General features: G+C 41.2%; 1 long non-coding RNA gene across 1 annotated transcript in view; it reads right to left on the bottom strand.

The window, feature by feature from the left end:
- Positions 1-24,596, bottom strand: part of LOC122985468 — a 114,088-nt gene that overhangs the window by 41,571 nt on the left and 47,921 nt on the right. Inside the window, exons 2-3 of the long non-coding RNA XR_006404127.1 lie at positions 19,111-19,290; positions 14,166-14,408 (exon numbers count right to left, since the gene is read on the bottom strand). This is a non-coding gene — a long non-coding RNA (uncharacterized LOC122985468). The remainder of the gene's footprint in view (positions 1-14,165; positions 14,409-19,110; positions 19,291-24,596) is intronic.

Below are 24,596 nucleotides of genomic sequence, written 5' to 3' on the forward strand. Positions count from 1 at the left end.
AGAAGGAAAGGGAGAAGAATAAAAAGAAAAAGAGGGAGAAGGAGGAGGAGAGGAGGAAGAAGACAAAGAAGAGGGGGTGAAAAAGCAGCCCATCTGAAGGGGACTGCTCAGCTCAGCAAGTTAGTGATTACTGATTAGCCAGCTCGGTCCTGTAGGGAGGCCTGTCTGTCCTTGGCTTTGGAAAACAACATAAAAGGGAGCCGGCTGTTTTGTGACGGGACTTGAAAGCTTGGTAGCTATCGGGAGACATTAGCCTTATCAATGGCCGGTCACTAGAGCCGGGCTATATGAAGCAACAAGAAGATAACCAACGCATACCTCGGCCCACATTTGCATGCACTGGGGCAACAGGCAGGCAGAGACACTCAATATGACATAAAGGGAGAGAAAAAAAACATAAAAAATCTAGTGAGGCTGGAGAGCGAAGCTTCGCCAGCTGAGGTGATAATGCCAGCCAGTCGGTCAGTCAGTCAGTGTGTCCTACTCAGTGCCCAGATGGGTGTGGCAACCTGGCACACAAGTGTAGTGCCGTACTGTATATGGGCCTGCCTGATGCTTCTTAATCCATGTCACCATGTCCTCTCCACTGCCATATTGGGTTTTACAGTACATGTATATGGATAGTAGTGAGAGGTTAACAAGTGCAATTGCACCTTTCAATCATTGAAAAGAACACCTTGACACTTGGTATGTGTCTGTGTTTGTCTGGTTTGTCTGAGAGTTTTCCATTGGGATGAGTCCACTAGTCCAATCTGTTGAACTTGGGTCAGTGGAAAAAGCAGCTTTGAAAGGGCCTATGGTGAACTATGACAATATGACAACACATCAAAAGACTTTCTGGAAAGATCTCTGTTTTTCCTGCATCACCACTGTACATAACACATTGGACCAACCCACACGCAAACTTGTGCACAAAGAAACCGGCACACACACACACTTATTTCCCCTTTCTAGCGCTCCTCTACCACAGCCTTCCCAGTATGTTTGTGCTGATTGATTTTTGTGGGGTAAGGTCATTCTGAACAGCTGCTGATAGACCTGCAATTCATCTGGAGTTCAAAGAGTGCTTGGGTCGGTCAGTGCCGTTACTGTTTGTACTTTACCGAATAACAACGTCATCAGGCACCCTGCCTTGTCAACAGCGTGGGTGGCAGGGCAGCTAGTCCGTCTGTCAGTCACTTTTCTGTCTGCTATTGCAGTCACATAATCAATGCAGCAAAGCCACAGAATGCCAGTTTAATCCTTACATGTGAAATTTTCAGTCTAGGCTCCACACTGGCCTGTGGTACAGGCAGCACACTTAATCTTATCATCAGGGTTGCCAACTGCAGGATTCACTAAAAATGAACTTAACAGTCCCGAACAATAAAGAATCACATACTATACTCTAAATATATATATATATATATATAATTTTTCTTAATTAGCTTACTTAGCTAAATAATCAGTCCATGAGTGGAGCAGCAATAAAGATCAAAGAGATGGTGAATGAAAGTTACCCGGGCATAATACACCTGTCATTGAATAAATGTTAGCCTAATCCTGCTTGTGCCTGCTATGTTATGTTTGTGATATTTGCAATGCACAGAACAAGGTTCAAAGCAACACACTCTGCACTCCAGTACCACTTTTCTGCATTTGCCCTATCTCTCTCCTATTCTCTTGCGGTCTCCCTTGTTTTCTCTCTCTTCTTCGTCCCAGTTCTATCAGCACGGCCCGCTTCAGATCTTGTTTTCCCCTCTCTCTCAGCTGACTTGCTGGCACACCTTTCAAAGGACAAAGTCCCTGAGTGAGAAAACACAAGAAAACACATGCACGCACACACATGGGAACACAAGTGCATGCATGTAATCATATGCAAACACATGCATGCGCAATGGGATGCAGACACATCTTATACACACACACACACACACACCAATACACAAGTGAATGCACACACAAAGAGGCAAACCTGCATCCACACACAAGCACACACTTCCAAAGTCCTCCAGCGTCATGCCTTCCCAACCTACACTTGATAAACCCTTGTATGAGCCTGACAAAGCAGGAGAGGGCACTCAGCAGCCTTTGAACACTGGAGCAGGTTGCATAAGAAAGCTCAGTGTACCAGCAGACCGGATTCACACACTGAACTGTAGAGCACCCAGTGTACCCAGTACTGTGTGACACAGACAAAACTGTCAAGGAATTATATCCAGACTGGTTTGTAATTTGACTTCTAAGAGACTGTTGAGAAAGTATCCATTAGGATCATTAAAGGAAAAAAAGTTCAATATTTTGGAAAATAGAATTATTTGCTCTCTCGCCAAGAGTTACTGTAGATGAGAAGATTGATACTACTCTCAAATCAAGTTGTCAGGATGGCTGGAACGGACTGGGGGGTACTGCGTGATTTGGATTTCTAAAATAATTCACATTCCATTTCATCATACCATACAAAAGGGAAACAAATGTATCAGCATCATGTGGTACTGCTTCCGCTGGACAATAATAGATTATTGTTGCTTAAGTAAATGTCAAAATCAAGGAAACCCCAATGTGAATGAATTCCTCAGTGTAGTGCGGGTTACACTGACATAGCATGACCAAGTCCCCTTAAAAAGGTGAAGTAATTACTAAGAGAGTAAGGAGCAAAAGCCTCTGGCCAGCAGTTATTCTATGTTCTGACTCGGTACTTTACATGTTAAACATCAGTTTCATATGATACTTTTGAAACACCAAAGAACATTTATATTTCTATTATTTTAAAGCATTTTAATAGTCATGTTTTACTGGAAGCATCAATACAATATGTTGGGATAGACTACAGGCCCATATGACCCTGAAGAGGATTATGTGGGAAGAGAAACTGAATGGATGAATGACAATATCTTTGAGATTAAAAAACGCAGAGTGTCAGCTATAATTTGAGGGTATTATCAGCCATATCAGGTGAACAGTTCATTGGGTGAGCAGATCTGCGACACTGGCATCCTCAAGTCTGAGTGTTAAAAGCATTTGGACATGTTTAATTTTTTTTAATAGGAAGTTGTCCCTCTGAGGTCAAAATCTTGCTTTTTTATCTATTGTATGCACACTGCCGTCTAAAGTCTTCAACACCTTAACCACTATAAGCTCTTCAAATTGTAGTTACAGTATCTCTGCGTTTCAGTGTTCAGTGTTGTACATCCATCTACAGTATATACAGTGAGTACAGAGCTACCGAAAGAACTATAAGTATGTGAACGGAGGGTTTTATAAACCATCAACATGTCTCATACCGAAAAAAAGGCCACATTTAAGCTTCATCTGCACACAACTCAGGTGTGTAGGAGCCCATGACAACACTGGGACACAATGAACACAGTCTACTCAGTTCCGTGAAAAATATGACGACAATTAAAACTTCTCTCTCGTCTCTACAAGACTGAGCCCTCTCAGGATCACCTATTCCCACCAATCCCCTCTTCACCACATGAGACTACACTGTTTAAGTCAAATAGTAGTGTGCATGATTGCTTTCTTCCCAACATTTCTACAAAAGTAGAGCTTTAAGCAATGCATATTTGATTGCAACAAACTGTGAATCCAAAGAATGCCATGTGGTAGAGCAGAATCATGTCTGTATTCAATTTGGTTACATTTGATAGAATTTAAGACTTTTCATCAAGAAAAATCAACATTCTTCAATCATGATGAATGTCATGATGACTTTTGCAAGGAATGGCCAAACCTGTTAGTTTACAATCTTTACACTTAGTTAAAACAGTCTAAAGGCAATCTGTAAAACACCAAAGAACATTTATATTTCTATTATTTTAAAGCATTTTAATAGTCATGTTTTACTGGAAGCATCCTGGCCACCATACAGATTACTCAGGACTAAGTTCCTACTGTCTACATCCATAAGGAATGAATGGAGAAGTTGTTGAAGTTCAAAGCAGCAGTTTCCATCCCTGAAGAGGAAACCAGAGTGCTCTGTTTGTCATTGATGTCATCGCCAGCAAACCACACTTCAAACTGGTAATAAGGCAGCAGGGGTATTCACTCCAAAATACAGAGGGCCTTATTTGTTCAAGCCACACACCCCGCGTGTGCCTCCATGCTTCTACTGATGCTGTGCGCTAATGGTTCCCACATCAGACTCTCTCAGTGGCCTCAGTCACATATGACTACCATGCGTCGCCATCTCCATCTCCGTCCACCTCACCTCACCTCCAACGAGCCTGGTCAATTAGTGCATAGCAGCAAGAGCGCAAAGCAGGCTTCTGAAGGGGCCTTCCAATGGGGCATGTAAAAAGACCGGCTGGGGAAGCAGAGCTATATTTACTGAAAAGCACATTTGGGATGCCCTGATAGTAATCTGACTTTAATTTAACTGGTAAAATTGGGATGTGAGTATATGCATGTGTGCTCATATGTGTGTATAAAGCTGGGGGTTTGTGGGAGCCCTGCACTGCGTAATTGAGACCGTATTTTCAAACAGCCCAGACCAGATCTTGACTCAATCACGTCTAGCTCCATGAATGGGGTAGACCAGAGTCTACATCATTGTTTGACAACGTGTATGCTGCAGATTGATTTTCTGGTTCTAGTGGAAGGGGGCAAACGGATGTGAAAGGGAGGTACAAGATTATTCTTTACGAGGAAGGAAGTACAGAAAAGCGTAGCATTTGGACCATGTGCTGCACTCTACATTGAGATTTTTCTTTTCCTTTTGAGGATGGAATACTTGATGAATCACAAAATAAACTTCATATACATCTAGAGTTTCATTTTAAATAAGTATGTCTGTTATACTTATTTAACTGTTTTTCAAACCTTTCTGTAATTTTTCTAACTGTCCTTACAAGATCGCTGTATGTTAGTTATGTTATTGTCTAGTTTTATATTAAAATACTGTGTAATAAGCATGTGAATTTCAAAAATGGTTAAGGATACCACACCAGTAGATGTACTGCAGAGGTGGTGAGCATTATAATCCCTGCCAGCGGGAGGACAGAGAGAGCTAGGAGGTGTGTGAGTGAGGCAGAAAGAGTAATCTGGTAAAGCCGGGACAGCCGTCTGCTGGGTCCCCTCATCTCCTATAGGAAAAAAGCAACTAATCATACTGAGCACAGTGAAACCGCTAATAACTTATAACTTTTTATGATTATTTAGTGTTAATCTGAAACAGCCGCTCAGTTTCTGTGTTATGCTCTGGCTTGACATGCATTTTCTTTCCTATGGTGCACTTGCAAAATGACATGATTACCTTCTCTGTCTTTCTGGCTTTACTTGAAAAACAAAGGCCATTCCTGTTTAGTTAGCATTTTGTTGGCTGAGCTTTACAAGACAACCTCTTAAACAGCATGAGAAAGAGCTATGAAAACCGCTATGATCAACATTTATTGCTGAAAGACAGTACTGCTGCAAACTGGATATTCCAGGAGCATCCATGTTAACACCAATCAATCACTGAGCATATCCAGGAATAAATGGGTAAAATTGATGGATACATCTAAAATGAAAATAACGCTCTTCTAAAGATGTGTCTACATGGTGCTATGTATATGTAAAATGACTGTATATTTGACTTTTCTTATTCTTACATTTCTATATTACTTAATATATCATAAATGAGTAATTTGAAGTTGAACTATTTTGCTACCTGAACCTCAAATGGATGGGTCTGATTATTTGATTCTTTGACACTGGATGATTCTTTTACATATTAATGGAATAAGTAATTAAGCATTACTGGATTATTCTGTATGTGTTCTGATCTCTTTCAAAACCAAAAAATCAGATTATACATTTTGCCCATAGAGACTTATACTTGACTTACTCACATACAGTGAAATATGTGGGTGTACAGCTATAAAAAGTGGATATTACTGACTGATGCACCAGTGTAAACCATGCAGTTAAGAAAACAATACAGTTTCTAATGTAAACTGAGACATGAAAACCCCCAGCTAAGAAGGTTAAGTGGAAATCTTAACGAGACAAAGAGTCTACAGCCATGCTAGTGGCTCTGTGAGACTGCACTAAGGAACAACAGTGCTTTGAGCTTCATGCTAACATGCTCACGATGACAATGCTAACATGCTGATGCTGACCAGGTAAAGTAATGTTTACCATAATGACACTCAATGAAACGTTAAGGGATCACCAACGTGATTACAATTCATCCTGAGAAGGACATGAATGTATGTACAAAATTTCATCGTAATCTGTTTGCCTCAAGGGCTTTCCGATCTGTACAGTAATACAACAACTGTACAGCTATCCTACCCATCTAATACTTGTGGACATATTTCACTCAAAACCACAAATGTCAGCCTTCATGGTCTGGGATCAACATATGTCTGTACAAAATTTTGTGTCAATCTATTTAGTGGATGTTGAAATATTTAACAGGATAAGTGACTTTGACCTCTTGGTGGCACTAGAGAAAAAGTCAGAGGATCATCAAAGCCATTAGGATTCATTCTTTGTGCACCATGAACATCTGTACAAAATTGCAGGGCAATCCCTCAAATAGTTGTTGAGATACTTCAGTCTGGACCAAAGGTGGTGGACTGTCTGATTGACCAACCAAAAGACAGACATTGTGGAAGTGGAAGTGGAAGTGGAAGTCAGCCAAGTGCTTTATTTTTGGCGTAGATCTGGATCAATGTGCAAATTCAAGATCTTTTAAAAAGGATTTCTTCACATTACATGATTTTTGAACATTTTTTGATATTTCTTCTTATGATCTGATGTAATTGGTTGAAAACAATCTGGCAAATGTTTCAAATACTAGTCTGTGTGCATTCCTATGTATATCTGGATCCAAAAACATTGCATTTTCAAAACATTTTCTATAATTGTTATACATTTAGGAGATTGTTCAGTCTTGGCACAATGACAGTATACACACTCTCTCTCTTTCAGTAATTTCTAGTTGCATCTGTTTTTGTTTTGTTTTGTTTCTTTTCTGATGCCATTGCCACAGCAGAGCAATGTTGGGTTTTTAAAGGAAGTGAAGTACTTAACAGCTCGCACTTTCCAGTGAGTTACTGGAATGTCTGATGCAAGCACAAAATTAATAGGGTGCAACAATGAAAATATGTCTTTATTTTATTTTATATCTTTATCAACTTGCTGTTGATATATTATATTAGCTGAACTGACAGCAATGTTAGCATGTTGTACTTTAATGTCACCAGATTTAGTGCAAATAAAAAGTACTTTTTCCATTGTCTTCTTATTACTTACAACTTATCTACCATCTGATGTCAAACACATGATCAAAACCAACAAACAACATGGTTTGAGTTTCACATCTTTAGGGATCATCCCACACTAGCTGGGAAACTGAATGTGCGTGGGTGGGTGTTTCGTACTTCCAGTTTAACTGCTATACTACCTGTAGGCCTTGGAGTTTTTGTTCCCTCCTGTCTTTGATCTCAGCTCCATTGTGGTAGAATGATTGACCTCAGTGAGACCCGATAAAACATTCCCCACCTACAATTATTCTTGCAATTCATATGAAGAGCATCTTTTTCACAACAGGATGATCTTGAGAGTCACATAAAGACTCCATTAAATCCAGGCAATGTATCAAATTTCGGCTGCTGGGTTAGAAATTGCAATTCTCTTTGCACTGCAGGAATGCACAACAGATGCAAGTACTCAGCAGGATAATGTATACAATATGAAACCAAAAGAAACAAACTTATTATACAAACCTGGTTACCGGTTTTACGGGAAGTTGAATAAAAATTGAAAAAACAAAACAGCTGTAACAAACATAAGATGTGAATGAATGTATGAATGTGTGCAGCGCATGAATACATGACCTAAGGTTTTCATAATGTCAAGCAACATATGAAAACAGTTTTCCTCCACCGTGACGTAAGATTATTATACGACAAAATACCATAACATCCTGAATGTGCGGTATACTTTTTTCCTTACTCAAGACGTGGGTAGCTGTACTGAAGGGGGTGCAGATCAAACGCGACGGCCTGGGGCAGATTATATCCAATTCCACTTTGTTACCGAGGCCTGCATTTATTTTCTGACATTTACCATACAGTAAAGTCAGACATAGCCCTTGTGGAGGCCCCTCAATCTGAGTCTCCTAAACCTATCAGTGGACGAAGAAAGGAAAGGGGCGACTCTAGACTGCAAGAAAGAGCCCAAGAGCATCTGACTTCCATTGCCGAACTCAGCTTGTGTGTTTCACTTAGCCACTGGTATTTTGAGGAGATGCACGGCACCGTTACCAGAGCCCCACACTCAAACACACATGATGTCATTGAGGTTCTATCATTACAGGCTGTAGATGATGCTGTGTTGGGCCGGGTTAGTTCCCACGCTTGTTTTTGCAAACTTCATGTTGGGAGCAATAACGCAAACAGGCTTCCGACTGACACTTAAGTTGCGAGAAAGAGAAACGAGAAATCCAGAGGGGGAGATTCAGACAGAGACAGAGAAAAAGTGAACCTCAACACAAGACTTCCTGATTTTTTTTCCCTTATTCCTCTTGTGTTATAATACATTTTGCAGCATATGTCTGATAGCTTTTTCGGTCCTCTAAGGAGTTTCAAAGGCAAACAGAGAGAAATGAACAAGTTCCTGAAGCTCCGGCTGAACAAGTGAATTCTTTGGTGACAACACACACTTCCTTTCACTTCAATATTTTGCTGCTGTAATTGTAGTGACGTTCATATACATTTTGTACATTCTGACACAAATGACCAATTATAAACTGCCTGTATATGTAATATTTACCATGATCACAATATATAAGACACATTATGAGCACAGTTGTGTCTTTTTCCCACTAGCTATTACACATTAACAGTATAAGTAGGTGTTAACTTACAGATAAGCTCAACTGTACTCCACCACATTCATAATGTGGACAAGCTTTCTTGAAACATCTGAGCACTTGGAATGAATTCTTCACTTAAGATAAGGAGTACAGGTAATCTGGTCCAAATAGGCCATCTGCTGTTCCCACAGCCAACAACAGAGGCTAATAACTTGCTGCATCCAATCAGATTGTACCAGAGTCAGCCGAGATAAAGGGAAAGCAATAAAATGAAACAATCTGGTGCTTTGACACTACAAGCAAGAGAGCTTGCTACTTTGCTGCTGGGCTGGGGGCAGGAATGTGCTCTTTGAACCAGCTTTATTTAACAGCGGAGCAGCATGCGCACAGCACGCATTGAGTCTCCGAGCTGGCCCAGGGACCGTTTGCTCCTGGCGTGGGCACGTCAGACGCAGGGCCACCAGGTCAGGGAGCTGGCATCCTCACCCCTGGCACAAGTTGCTCCCCTCGGGGGCGTAGGGGCTGACACCGGGCTCATGGGGAGCACCAGACAGACAGGGGCCTACCAAACAGCTTGTGACCATAACCAACAGTGGCAGAGAACAATGAATGCAATTATATACAAGAACACAGTCCAAGTCTCTTTTAGTCTCTCCCTATTACGCCTGTTTACTCTCACTCTCCTTTCACGGGGCAGCATGGAGGGGCTGTGACCCTGTCGGTACAGTCGTCAGCAGGACTTTTTCATGGTGCCCAGGGCTACCCTGTTATTCATGCTCTATTGCCATCAGACCTGATCAGTGTCCAGCTACAGCCTCTTTCCTACCAAGTGAACATTTTGACGAAAGGTCAAGGGAGACACATCAAACGAAGTTGAGCAGGTCAGATGTGTAAAACTGCGTAAAAATGAATAGGGTTTTCTTTAGGTACAGTGTTGAGGTAATGTGGAAAAGATCCGCCAAGGGTTCAAACAATAATACAGTGGTGAATCATTACTTTCATGCACCATTAGGAAGGAATTTCTCTTTCTATTGGTTTTAACTGCTGAGAACCTGGTACAGACCAACAAGTTTCTGTCAGCACATGGCTGTGAGTGGTAGGGAGGAGCTGAAATCTGAGTGGGCAGGAAAGTGTGCCTGAGTACAAATACTATATATTCAGCCTCATAAAATGAAATAATAAAATTTATTGTAATACTTTTATAGTATTATATATTTTTAACACACAGTAAACAAACGAGCAGTGTCATTGATTCCTGTACTAGCAGAAAAGAAGAAATTTCTTCTCCATCAACACCCTTCAAAGGTCAAACCAATAAATTTCCATAGTCAGAAGCTGCTGCTGTCTCTTCAACGGTATTTTTCCCAACATCTGCAGACTCCCACTGTTTTAAAAAGTCTTCTAAAATCAGCTTACAGAGACATCCTGCTGATTTGACTTCTATCTTTACAAATAATGTCTATTTTCTCCTCTCTTGACTTATATCACTGCTATTTCGTCAAATACACACACACACACACACACACACACAGACAGATATATATATATATATATATATATATATATATATATATATATACACACACATATATAGATATTCACATTACTGTACATGTATTGTGGAGCAGGCAGTTTATCTTTATGATTATAGATGTATACAGTGCGTGTTTGAGATTTCATCAGGCTCTTAAACAATCTGCTTATACTACATGATGAGCCAAAATTAAGCTGCATGGAAACCAGAAATGTCTGATGCTCTTTTTCAAGTTCATTAACTTTTAATGGTTCTCGTTAAGTGAGGAGTGAGAATGTCCTCTGTTGTTTTGTATTTTCGTGTATTTCATGGCTAGTAATGGTAAGAATAAAGATTATAATTCCACTGGTATTTACTCACTTACAGACGACAGGTTGGCATGAATCCAAGTGTATCCTAAAATCTTCAACATGCATTACATAACATAGTAGAATATAATGTATCGTTTATCAGATCGGAGAGGAAGCACACCTCACCTGCTGTAATGACTTTATTGTGACTGAGACCCCAGTGGAACAAGACAGCTTCCCCATCCCCTCCTCACTGAACCAACTCCAGCTGAGCTAACAACACACACTCAATGTGGAAGCTACAGAGGAATAATAGCACCCAAGACTATACAGTGAGTGTACATACCCACTATACATGTAAACACAAAAGCATACATGTGCTCTCTTTCATACTCGCATACAGTAGATGTACAGTGAGTTCCATTTTTCTTTTCCCCTGTGGCTCTTGGCTGTGGCCCTTTAGGAGTGTCCAGATGAAGAGAGTGTGGAGTGTGGCAGAGGGTCCTTCCATAAACAATAAACAACAGTTATCTTGTGTGCGGCCGTCTGTGTCAAGTGGCACACAAAGCCAAGCCCAGCATCTGAGAGGCGTCTGCTCCTCTTTCCGCCTTTGGTCTTGTCTCTTTCAATGGCTTATAAAAGTGTGGATGTGTGTGTACGCCCAAGGGTGTGTGTGTCTGTGTTCACAGCACAGCACAGCACAGCACAGGGCTCCTCTGTATTGTGTTCTGAAGCTGGCTGGAAGTAAAAAGGCAGAATTAAGAGTGGCGGGGGCAAGAGAAAGGGGCTGCCAGCCCACTGCAGAACTGCGGGGAGCTCCCCCAGATCCCAGCTGCCCGGGACTGGCTGAGAGCGTCAGGCGAGTGCCAGGCTTCCTTGGCCCTCATGGAGGTGGGCCAGAGAGAGTGGGAGGAGTGGGAGGTACACGTCAGAAAAAATGCCAAAAATAATGTCTGGGCCTATATAAAGACGGCCTTTGGAGACACACACTGCAGTTTTGTTGGCAGGTGGGTAACATCACAGGGGCAAATTTGTTCCGATTTTTCTTTTTTACAGAGAACAACAGTTTTTTAAACAATAATTGGTTACATAAGGTGTTCATATGTAATAAAGCACTGGGACATAGAATCAAAGAAGTAGCCCAAAGAAATGGTCCTCCAGTATTGGTGGCCTGAATGCCTCCTTCTCCGCAGGGGCTGACAACACAGTGGAAAACAAATCTGGAACTGTTTAATGCATTATTTGTGTAACAATCAAGGAAGCAAGTTTATTTTGCAGATAATTATAGCTTTTGTTGCGTCGATGGCCAAGATAAGCCAGAGTTCCGAACCATTAACTGGTTGTGCTTTTTCTGGCAAACACCAGCACTGAGTTAGTAATGTAGAATGCATTGTAAGAGCCCTGGCAGCAAGAAGACCCTGACATTATGGGGTAGGTCTCCTTCCACAACGCTAATCAATCAATCAATAAAGGCTTTGAATGAAATGATTGAATTTTTCTACATAACACTTGCTAGTTCTTAAATTTAACATCAGATACTTATCAACACAACAGTTCCCACCCTCCTATCTCTTGATCCGCTTACATCAAATAACATGACTCAATGAAAAATTGAGGCCATTAACTATACAATATTCAAACCATATGTAAAGCCAATTTCTGATCCGACTCCCACCACACACCGAAGGGAGTATTGCTATATAACAGTCCGAAGTGGAATGTGGGCCCTGAGAGTTGGGGCTCTACTGTAAGCAGTAATAATTACAGCTCAGGCTAGAGCCAGTGGAAATCCCCTGGTTGGTCTAGACACTTTTGCCCTCTGAGCTGACCCAGGAACCAGCCAGGGCGCTAATCATGGCACTTGGCAGACAGCAGCATTTTTCCATAGGTCCTCAGAGAAAGCCCTTCCTCTACAGAGGCAGGTAATCACAACAAGAGCACATCCCGCCAATGAATGCACGCATGCTTTGTCCACTCCAGGAGGAGTTGGGAGACTATTTCTGTGCCTCTGACAGAAACAAATGACCCCTGTGTCACCCTGCCTGTTGGCCTGACTGCCTGCTAGGGAGCTAATGTGGGTGGTGTTCGTCATTGTGCGATCCCACCCTGGGGCCAGTGACAGGAAGTGAGCTCCTTTATGACAAGGGAGAAACCCATTTACATCTACAGGCTGTTTGTGCAACAACACTATATTAGGGTGGTGGGAAACTCAATATTGAGGTGTTGAAATTTCAGAAACAGGATTGCATGTGGCATCATTGGCATTTTAGACCCTCTGAGTCAACAGTCTAAAATGAATGGTGCATGTAGGAAAAGAAAGATATACTGCGTATTTAGGCTTCTGTTGGTCTCCATTCCCTTAATACTTTCAGTTTCCTGCAACTCCAACCATCAGGGTCCCAGGTTTGCTTCCCGTGTCAAAGTCCTGACGTATGCCGCTTGTGTTTTCCATAGCTGAACCTTTTCCTTTGGACACCTGGCCTTTATTTGTCATATCCAGAGGGGGCCATTTGGATGTATTTCATCACAACTGCTGACTCGCTGTTCTCTCTAACACCTTTTTACGGCTACTGTAGCTACACTGGGAACTGACTGACGAGGATGTCAGGGATGCTTTTGTTGGACATATTGTTCTGTTACTGTGAGGAGATTGAGTGTGAAAACATCCTATATAACAAAAATACATATCTATTCCAGCGATGAAATAAATGCACAGTCCTCTGTTGTAGTACACGTTTTATGGTCTAAAAAGTGATATAGTGTTTGGTATTTGGTTTGTAAAAACTGAATGAATTAGAATAAAATACAGAAATGTACAGTAGCTGTTACGGCTTCTCTGTTTCTCCATTCTTAAGTGGAAATGCTAAGGCAGCAGTTCTATAGTCAAAACTATAACAAAACCTTAGTTTACTTTTACATGATAAATCTGCACCACATTGATTAATTGTCATTTTTTCCCATTTAATTATTTCATTACAGTTGGACCCTATAAGTGAAGATGTTAGCACAGCGACACATAAGTTGTTTATTTCTCAATGAGGAGCTGAAACATTGGTTGATTTTACACCAACTGCCAACAGTTCCCACAGTCTAAACAGGAGGTCCTAATTTCAGTGGCCACCAAATAGTTCAGTGATATAAATGTGGAAGACTTAGCGACAGATCTCATGCCAGACCACTTTTCCTCTTCTCCACAACTCTGAGTGATCTCAGTGATAAATGTACTTGAGCACAAGGGAAAAAAAACTCATTTCCTCTAAGGCTGAACACCAGAGACAAATGCAGAGCAGGTACAAAGCCCAGGTGTGGTCTAACTGCATATTGTTTCTCTCTGTTTTTCACATACACAGATAAACATAAATACATATGATCTATTGGAGGTACCACATCTACATACAGCTTTTAACTTTAACTAAGCATGGACAACATGAGGCCATTCAACAACCACAAAAGGAGCTGCTCAGTGGCAGGACATGATGCCAGTTTACAATCTCATGCCATGCAACCAACACTTGTCTTGGTAAATTAAAAGAATACTGAAAGTAAGACTTACATTAAAAGCGTGGACAGCTCTCATGTGGGCTCAGAGGTTCGCTGGTCATTTAAGCCATGTTTATGATGTCACTCAGGTGTGCCACGGGAGAGCTTGACCCAAGCTTGAGGTCTTGTAAGCCCATTACTGTGTGTGTGCTGCAGGCCTTCTGATGCTGTTTCTTTCTGCTTTGAATTGTATCATTCCTCTTGTCTTCATAAATACCTTCTGAGTGGGGTTTGACTTTAACATCTGGATGACTGTCTGTGATAAAAGAATATAGAGAGCAAATTCAGAATACAGGCATTGTGTGGGGGAAATCAAGATACAAAGTATTTTTTCTGGTCATTTTTTTCCATTTTAATGTCTGTGTGTCTGTCATCTGAGCCTGGGCATGCTTGTGAGAGTGTAAGTGCCTCTGTGTACATCCTTCTCTTTCCCCCTGTGGACTCCTGATGCTCACAGTGATCGAGTGCCTCTTAGCCAGACCCACCAGGCCTAGCCCACCCTGGCACTGGCACTGGCACAGCCAAGCTGACAATTATTATCTACCTCACTGCCCTTGCTAGCAAGCTGACGGGATGGGCAGCATTTGTCTGGCTGGAGTAAACAGTATCTGTCTGCCTGTGTAGGGTCAATGAGTGCATCTTCATCCCCCCTTCCCAATATCAGACTAAAAAAGTTGGATTTATAAGTCTAATGAAACCCAAAAACAATGATTGGTGTCACTGCAGTGCTTGTCTAAGAAATTATAACTTTCTTTCTTCTTTCTATGTTCAGAAATAAACAAAACAATCAATAGACAGCTTTCTTGTCTTAGACAAAGACTGAAATCTACACAATGTGGCAAAAGTGTGTTTGCAGGAAACCCCACTGTAACTGACAAGGGCTGTGGCGTGAGTCATACTGGGATCTTCTGATTATTTGGTCTCCTCCAAATCCTCCTCCACCTTTCCTCTCATTACTGACTGGTGTTCATTCACTAGAATCCCTCACAGCCACCACCATTCTTGTCATCCATGGCAGCAAGCAGAAAGTCTTTGTGACTCACCAGTAAGTTATGATAAACCTGCAGGGATTTAGTTGTTACCTCCTGAAATTAACTACTAGCACTTTCAATTCGACAAGCTCTGGCAACATTGTATACCTTTATGACTCAACCACAAGTGACAAACGGAGCTGGGTTTGGCAGAGCCAAAAGTTCTTACTTCAAAATAAATGTCTAAACTCTGACTTTATACAAGGCCTGTCACCAAAGACAAGCCAGCAGCTTTTTAGGACCTTTGTGACTCAGAGAGAACATGGTGCTGAGGTAGGGCAAGAGCAGGCAGTAGAGAGCACCATAAAGAACAATAAAATGCAGATAATGACAGATATGGCCTGTGACACAGATGGGCCAGGACTGTTTTAGATAGACACCCTCCACACCAGTCTGAAATTGCAGAGTTGAAGAGTGCTCTGTTGAGGGAAACATGGCTGGAGCTGAATGATCAAAGAGAGAAGACGTATGGACTTACATTATAGCCTACAGATGGTGCAAACTAGTGTTTTGGTGTGGTGATGCAGACGACTGTGTACAATAATTCATACTCTCAGTCACATGTGGAAATGGTCTTTCAAAATCTATTTATGAAGGATCTTCCATGTCTTTTGTCATGTAACCAACAGCTATCTCCATCCACTGGTACTTAACACTTTGGCCCAAACTATTAATAACTAAACAACTGACCTACACTTCACTCCTAAACTGGGAATGATCAAACATTTATGAGTTAAAAATAAACACATTAGCTGCATGTCTTTGAGGTTTGGGACTGTAGAGAGGAGTGGGTGGCCCAGCCCTGACCCCTATTCATCTCAATAAGATAAAGGCACTGCCTCCCACAAACATGGGACATGTAGCAAATAGCAGTAGCAAGACTGGTTTGGTGACCAACTATCTATCCACCCATATATATGTGCATACATCCACCTTAAAAATGAATCATGGATAAGTAAACTGATGGAAAGGATCAGACAGAAAGAAAGATGAAGAAATGTGTTTAAAAAAATATTTCTGATGCACACCTGCTTTTCCTGCTCCTCACATCCTCAACACACCAGACCACTCTCTCTTTGTCCTATAACCACATATTTGCTATCTAGGGTTAGGGATAGGGTTAGTTGTTACTGTTTATAGACACAGTAAAAAAGATTGTCAATTCCATAATATTCTATGTTTGGTAATGTTGTCTTTTAGGGCTTGACATATTCTCATCCCTGTACTACAACCCTATGACCAACACCACCAAACAATGATACAGGAGGTAAGTCCTTCTACTTTGCTATTGATATGGATGTAGATTATCACTGTAAAGGGGATATGTTAAGTCAAGCTTTCAATTCACAGTCTTCTCTACCCCTCCCTCTTAACCCTGTTTTAATGCACAATTGATGGGCAACTGACGAACTGATACAATTGAGACATGCATCTTTTAGTATAATGCAGACAACTGATGCTTCATCTGTCTGCTCAGTAGTACAGCTTCGGGGCAGGAAAAGCCTTGTCAGATTTCAATAGTGCATCACTGGATCAAAATGTGAAAATTAAGAGATAACAGACACGTTTCTGATGTACCAAAAACTTCTTTTGAAATAGTTCATTCAGCTAGAATCACACTATGTCAACCAGAAACTATGTTGAAAACATGACTACACAAACATCATCTGGCTCCACAAATATCTACAATTCATGGAGATGCGACACCCATGATAACCCTTCCTGTCTCCATCTACAATCTTTAAGAGCCGAAACATCAAAGCTTGGAACAGTGCCGCATTCTCAAAGTCCAAATGACCACTTGTCTCAGCTTGGATGTGATCCTAGAAGTTTTTGACATCAATGTCAATGAGACAGGCAGGCTCATTCAGACAAACTCTCTCCTTCCTGGCTCAGCACTCTTGTTCTCACAAGATCCAATACATTCATAACCAAACAGTGGTCAGCAGTACAAGAGGATCAAGGACATAAAAATCCTGTGAATCATAAGCAGTGCCAAAGGGTTTTCCATAATACTCAACACTGAATTACGACAAATCAATACAGTGCAGCTGGGAAGTATAATTCACAACTTTAGGCAACCATTGTTCTTGATGCACACCCCTATGAACTCAATATCCTGTAAACATATGAATGCAATTCTATTTGGCTCTGTTTTATTTTATTCTGCTGGATCCCTTGTGGATCCATTGCAGAATGCCTGCAGTACACTCCAACCATCCATTGCACAACATGTCAATTTATTTGAATAATACATAGGTAATTCTGGCTGCAACTAATGATTATTTTCAATATTCATTGACCTATTAATGTTTTTTCGATTAATTGATTATTGGTTTCAACCAGAAACTCTTGGAATATAGAGAAAAATGGCCATCATGAATTTGGAAAGTCCGCAATTAAATCTTTAAATTGCAAACCTGTTTGATTTACAAGTATGTAAAAGAGAGAAAAACAGAACATTGTCACATTTGTCAAGGTTGAACACACAAATATTTGGCTTCGCTTTTCCCAATATTTAAAATAATGTATTAATTTTCTGTTGATCAACAAACTGATCAATTATTTCAGGACTATAGATATATATCATAAAGCAAGTGTAAAATAGGAGTTTGACATCCTGTAAACCCTTAAACTTTGACACTTCTTATACACTTCTTCAACAGCAGGCATTTAGACTCGTTGAAGTGGGAAGTAGTACAGGTGTACTGTAACTAGTCACATTAACAACAGTTCCATCAAGTATCACCACTCGAACCAGTGAGAATGCACAATACCAGCGCCCTGGAACTGGCTCACCTGTGTTATCAATTAAACCTGTGCTTTTTCTGCTATAACAGGTCAGAAAGTCTGCTATGAAAAAAGTCTAGTTATCATTTGGCAAGGTAATCCAATTCCAAAATCCCCCAAAAAGTTTTAGCTCTCAACCATCGCCTTTTCAAGGCCATCAGCCCTCTATCTAGTCAGCATTTTGAAACCTATCATAAATGTGAAACCAGGAAAATCCATATTAGTCATGGGTCCACTAAGATGCTAACCCCCATTAATCAGTTATGTATTATCATTAGAAAATCAAAATAATTATAATAATAAATAAATAAATTAGTGGTTCCAGAACCCCCATACACAAACTTGCAAGATAATTCTGAGTGCTAGTTGGAGGAACCTCCTCCTCCACTGCACTCCTTTTCTGTGGTGTCCCCCAGGGGTCAATCTTAGGTCTGCTTTTGTATCCTACCCTTGTCTCAGTTTTGAGGCAGGGGTAGGATATAGAGCCACAAAGAAGGTTGTAGTGGGGGACAGAAATGTGTACTAAATATAGACTTGTGTATAGCTAAAATCAGATTATTAGGAACAAAAATGAACAAAATCTAAAATATCTGATTGTTGTTGCCTTATTTCTTTGACTTTTCTCAACTTCTACATTTTTACAATGCAGAACCTCTCTTCAAAGAGGTAGGGACATATTGCACCTATTTTTTCTCATCATTGGTTGTCTTTGAGATTTCTAATATCTTTCAAGATCACACAGCCAATTGTCAACTGTGGAACTCAGGCAAGCAAAGTCAACATCTTCTTTTATCTCCACATTCTTTAATGATTGTTAACAATTTTAATTAATTTTATTCTGGGGTGAGAGTCACAAAGCACTTTGAAACTCACTCACACATATGTACACATTTTATCTTTCTCCCCTGTCTTGGACACACCCTCTATTATCTGTCACTCGCATCGCTTCCTTTCTTCCTCTCACTGGCCTCTGGCACCATCTTGAATATTCATAACTGTCCTCTGATGAGCATGCTAAATGGGTGTCAAGATGATTTGGCCACATGACAGAACTGGATTGTCTTTGATAAGTCCCGACTTGAGCCAGAACAAGGCAGCAAGGAGGAAAAGAGCGACGAAGAGAAAAGAGACATTGACCTCAGAGGGTTTTTTGGGTGCATTGTTGAACCAGTCAGAACCCTGGAGCAGGACCGCTGGAGCTAGGGCTGGGCAGCAATGGAGAGGTCAGTAGGGGGGCGGACCCCTGTGGTGGCCCTGGGGTGAAAGTCATTGTCAACAGGCTTTAATGGGTCCCAAAATTCCTCAACTGACCAAAACCTGTGAACGATTGAGAAACGAAAGACATTTGTGATTCAAATAAGACCTATGGGGGCTCCACCATGAGTTCTGCAGTTGGAAAAGCTTCTCAGAGGAAACAAACACTCTCCCATACCCGCAAGGATAAGCCAACCTGGTCCCCTTTTTTGCTACAATTTCACATTTTCATATTTTTACATCACAAAACTGTGGGATTTAGCTTGATTTAGTTTGACTTGGGCACAAAAGCAGCTTCTATCTGGAAAATGAATCATTTAATTCATTGGGCTGTATGGCAAAGTGAATAATTCAACATTTAATTTAGGGTGGGAAATAAAGCACATTAACATGATTTGGTGTATAAAAAGGATAGATGTGTACCTGGCCAAGAGAAGAAATGTTGTTTGGAAACACAAACAGGAACACAGTTTGTCAGGGACCTACGTACATTATTTTCTCTACAATGTAGATAAAGAAAAAGGTCAACGTGTAATTTCAGAAGGTAATAATTTCCCCTCTTCATTTATTTATTTTTCTACTCATATTAGTTTGGCATAAGCTACAAAAGCCACCTCCAAGCTTGACAACAGCAATAATAGGAAACAGTTATTTCTTTATTGATAGTCCCCTTGGAGTAGTTCAACTTTCCTATAGGCAATTCAGACAAAGGCCAGAACACAACACTGAACTGACTGTTTGCTTGTATATGCTGCATTATGCTGCTACAGGTCCAAATGGGAACAATTTCTATCCTCTGATAATATGTTTATGATTTAGGATGCAAAATTCCCATACAACATGCCAGCAAGACTTTTAATCATTAAAACAGCATTTTAGCCTCTGTTGTACGAACTCAGGCCAGGGTTTTTTTTTTTTTTTGGGTCTTAGATCTAATCAAGTGTTTATAGTTTTAAGTGCAGACATGATTATTGACAAATTCTTGGTTTAGAAGATTGATTTGTAAAAAGAAGTAAGAAATATTCAGACATGCAACACATCCTGGAGACACTCTCCAAAAACATGTTTAAATCCCTTAAATAGAGATTGTAATGCAGGTTTTCCCATATGGACAACTGACTCTATTTGCACTCATTAATATCTGCAGTAGGTAGCAGTCTGATCTTAGTTTACAGGCTGAGTTGCTATATCCCCAGTTGCTAAATAAATCTCATCATCTCGTGGGAGGTATCGAGGGCTGGCACTACAGGGATTGTTTCCTCTGTCAGCATTGCAAACTTATCTGGCCTCACTGTCCTGTCACACAATAAACCCTGCCCAGCCTGGATGGTAGACAAAGACCACCAACCACTCTCTAACCATTCTATCCCACAATCTGCTATTGGCACCCCACATTTAGCAGGCACATATAAAACGTGCGCATGCACACTCACACATGACAGAAACCTCAGTGGAAATCACAAACCTGCTCGCTAATCTTCACTAAATCTGCCCCCCAGTTGGCTTTATCTGTCTTTTGTTATCAGTGCTGGGTCTGGAGAATGGCAGGGAGTCACAAGGGTAAGACTTCTTTTCCAGCATCTGCTTAAAGAGAGGGGGGCAGGAGAGGAGAACCATGCAGGACAAGGGGCCTCCCCTTACTCAACTCCTCAACCCTCCACACCCCAGCCCCCAACTCTGATATTTTTGGAAGTCTTTTTTCATTTATTCTGTCTTTTTTCCTTTTTCCTTTCCTCTAAAACCCAAATAAAGTGTGTGATGGATGAGTGAGCAGAGGCAACACCTCCCCCATCAATCTAGAGCCAGCCGAGTTTAGGGAGGAGGGGAAGGCCGTCCCTTCACAGGCCTCCACAGGACCCAGCAGCATGCCCCCCATGTCTCTCTTACACACACCCCCTGGACACACACATGCACAGTCAGGCTATAACATAGTTGTTATGCACAGCGACAACAGATACCCATAAATGCACATGCATGTCCAAAACACATGCACAGTTGTACACACATGCTGTAATGCAATGATAGATAAGCAACACTCTCAAACCTCAGACCACAGCACATACACTCCTCCTCTCCACCCACAATTTAACAACCCCTTTACAGCCCCCACAGCAGTCCAGAGTCTGTGGACCCCCTATGCTCACATAGAGCCTCATTTCAAACCAAATAATGTAAAATTGCCATAACCCAGACAGGAAGGAGAACAAGTGACGGGGAAAAAATTGAGAGAATAAATGCAAAAACTTGAACAGGCGGGGTAAAGAAAAGAGTGTGGAGAAAGGAGACACCAAATGGTCCTGGTTAGTGGCTGCAGAGCACAGAGAGATCTGAACAACACAGTCTCTCTCTCTCTCTCTCTCTCTCTCTCTCTCAGAGAGCACCACCAGCACAAGGAGTGAATTCCAAGAGAGTGTCGTCACCAGGAGCAAGGGAAAGGCAGGGAAGTGGTTTAAGAAGAAAAAAGAAAACCCTGGTTTAAGCCTGTGGGTATGTTTGTGGGTGGTTTGGTGGGTGGTGTTGTATATGTATATACACACTATATATACTGTGTGTGTATATGCGTCTGTGTACAAGTGTGCACATACACGCACAAATATGTAGGTATAGGGGGGACAAAATATTAGAATACAACACACGAATAAGACACACGTCCAGTACAACACTTCTCACCACAGCCAATAGGTGAAGATCTATTGCACGACTGTTGTATGGGATAGAATTTGATTGCACAGGTGTACTCGACATCTTTGTGTCAAAATTGGTAGAGATCTGGTCAGGCATCCCATCAAGTATTGGACCCAACCATTAACTGTGAGAGATGTCCATCTATTTCTGTCTTTATATTTTTTCCTTGTGTAATAAAAAAAAAAAAACTTTTAATGGATTGTCTTCATTGCATTAAGCAAAGGATGTGTAGAGGATGTGTGTGAGAGCGGAAAATGTTTAAACCGTAGCAAAAATGTGTGATAACCTGAGCTGTATGACTCCATTTTATGAACATACAGAGACAAGACGGAAAATGATACAGTGCAGGAAAATATCAGAAACAGTGAATAAACACGGAGAGCAAAACACGAATCACATGAATAAAGACGGGCAAAATGTATCTCCTATTAGGGCTGCAACTAATGATTATTTTCATTATCAATTAATAATAAAATGTCAGAAATAGTGAAAAATGTTGATAACTGTTCCCTAAAGCCCAAGGTGATGGCTTTAAATGTCTTGTTTTTTCCACAATAGTCCACAACCCAAAGATGTTTAGTTTACTATTATAGAACACTAAAGAAACCAGGAAGTATTCAAATTTACAAATATTCACATCTGCCAAATGACATTTCAGAATCTGGAATCAGAGAATTTGGACATTTTTTTCTACAAAAATCACTCAAAACAATTCATTGATTATATAGCTAATAGTTGCCAATTAATTTAATAGTTGGCAACTAATCCATTAATTGCTGCAGCTCTAATCTCCTATTCAGTCTGAATGTACCTATACACCTGCCGGTTAGCTTGATCAGAGGTCTGCTCTTGTTTCATCCCTCAGCGAAAGTGGCTGCTGCTGGGAAGTGTGTGTTAGTGTTTGTGTGCTCTACACCTCAGTGCAAATGGATGAGTTTTCTGTGAGCCAATATGGTTCTTCTGTCGATGCACATGCACACACACACACGCACACACACAAATACTTTCATGGTAGTATGTGTGTGGCAGGCTGGCAGAACCTCCAACCAAGAGAATTATTGAGCCTGGGCTCATTTGCAGCCACCATAGCCCCAAAACTGCGGAGATCCAACTCATGTGCAGCCAAACCAGACTCATCAGACCCAAAACAGCTTGATGTGGGGGCGGCAGGGCTGTGTTGTTGTTATTGTTGACATTTTTGTTTGTCGGTCAGGCAAAGGCTTCCGGTATTTTGATGCCGCACATTGTCAAGTATGTGGTTTCTTAAACTATGTGTATGGATACAAAATGGACTGCAGGCCTTTTGCTGTTGGGTACCCACATGACAAGATAACTAATATGTTTTAAGGAGCCTGGGTTTCCAGGACAAGACATTAAAAATTACATTAAAGGCTCCCATGTTGGTAAACTGATTATGTGGGAATGCTGTATCGACATGAAACTCAGGAATCAGGAAAAAAAGCAAAATTGACCCCGGGCAGAACTAAAAATACTGGTTATCAGAAGCACAGGAGGAGTGGAGCTAAGCATAGCAGCAAGCTCATGACACAGTGAGAGACAGAGAGAGAGAGAGAGAGAGAGAGAGAGAGAGAGAGAGAGAGAGAGAGAGAGAGAGAGAGAGAGAGATGAATAGATAGAGATGAAGAAATAGAGTGAGAGAGATAGCCTAACTAACAGCTGTGAACATTTTCCATTTGAAGTGAAACATTCCTGTGTGCTCGTGGCCCTGCACACTCCAGCGGGCTTCCTCTCAGCTCCATGTGGTATTTGTCCCCAGCTAAGATCCAGAGAGTGGGAGAGTGAGCTGCAAACTTTCCCAAGGATACCATCCAGCCACATGCCACTCTTGCCCTCCCTCTCAGCAGCTTTCCTCTCTTCCCACTCTACTCCTCCGCTCCCTCTCTCCCTCTACTGCCTCCTTACTACCACCAGTAACTTACCAGGCCATCATTTTCAGTAAGAATTTACTCCTGATTAGAGAATCTTACCGCCATTCATGGTCGTGTTTAGAGTTAGCAATTAACACTCTCCCGTTTGAGCAGTACATATAATTTTGTTATTTCCACTGGCATGATCATACTTAAAGGATACGTCAACAAATCTCATGTGCAGAGCCAAATGAACAATGAATTGATCCTACTTACAAGTATTGTGTATGCATCCGAAGCCTCATGTATCGTATCCTTCTGTGCCGTGGATCTGCACGTGTTAAAAACACATCAGTAAGCCACATCGTTGCACTTGGTGATTTGTTCCTTCGCCCCGAAGAGTATAGTCACAGTAGTTTGTTTAGAAATGGCTCCAAGGATGGACTAATAACGATGATCATGTTTGTCTCAGGAGAGTAGTTCTTGTGTAAGGAAGAGGTCACTGTGCATGCTGGAAACGTGGTTCCTTTTACAGAGCTTCGCTAGCTTGTTGTGCAACATATCACAATCTCTTGACTTTGTACTACATTGTAAATTTAGAACTTTAGTACAACGTCAAGAGGTTGTAGCATATGTGTAGCACAACAAGCTCGTAAAGCTCTGTAAATAGAACTGTGTTCCTGCACATGCGCAGTGGCGTCTCCTGTACACGGAACTACTCCCTGGAGACTGAAAACATGATTGCTGTTATTACTCATTGGAACCACTTTTAAATGAACTACCATGCCCAAAACTCTTTGTAGCGAAGGAACAGGT

This window comes from Thunnus albacares, chromosome 7, assembly GCF_914725855.1.
Source record: "Thunnus albacares chromosome 7, fThuAlb1.1, whole genome shotgun sequence".
Lineage (NCBI taxonomy): Eukaryota > Metazoa > Chordata > Actinopteri > Scombriformes > Scombridae > Thunnus > Thunnus albacares.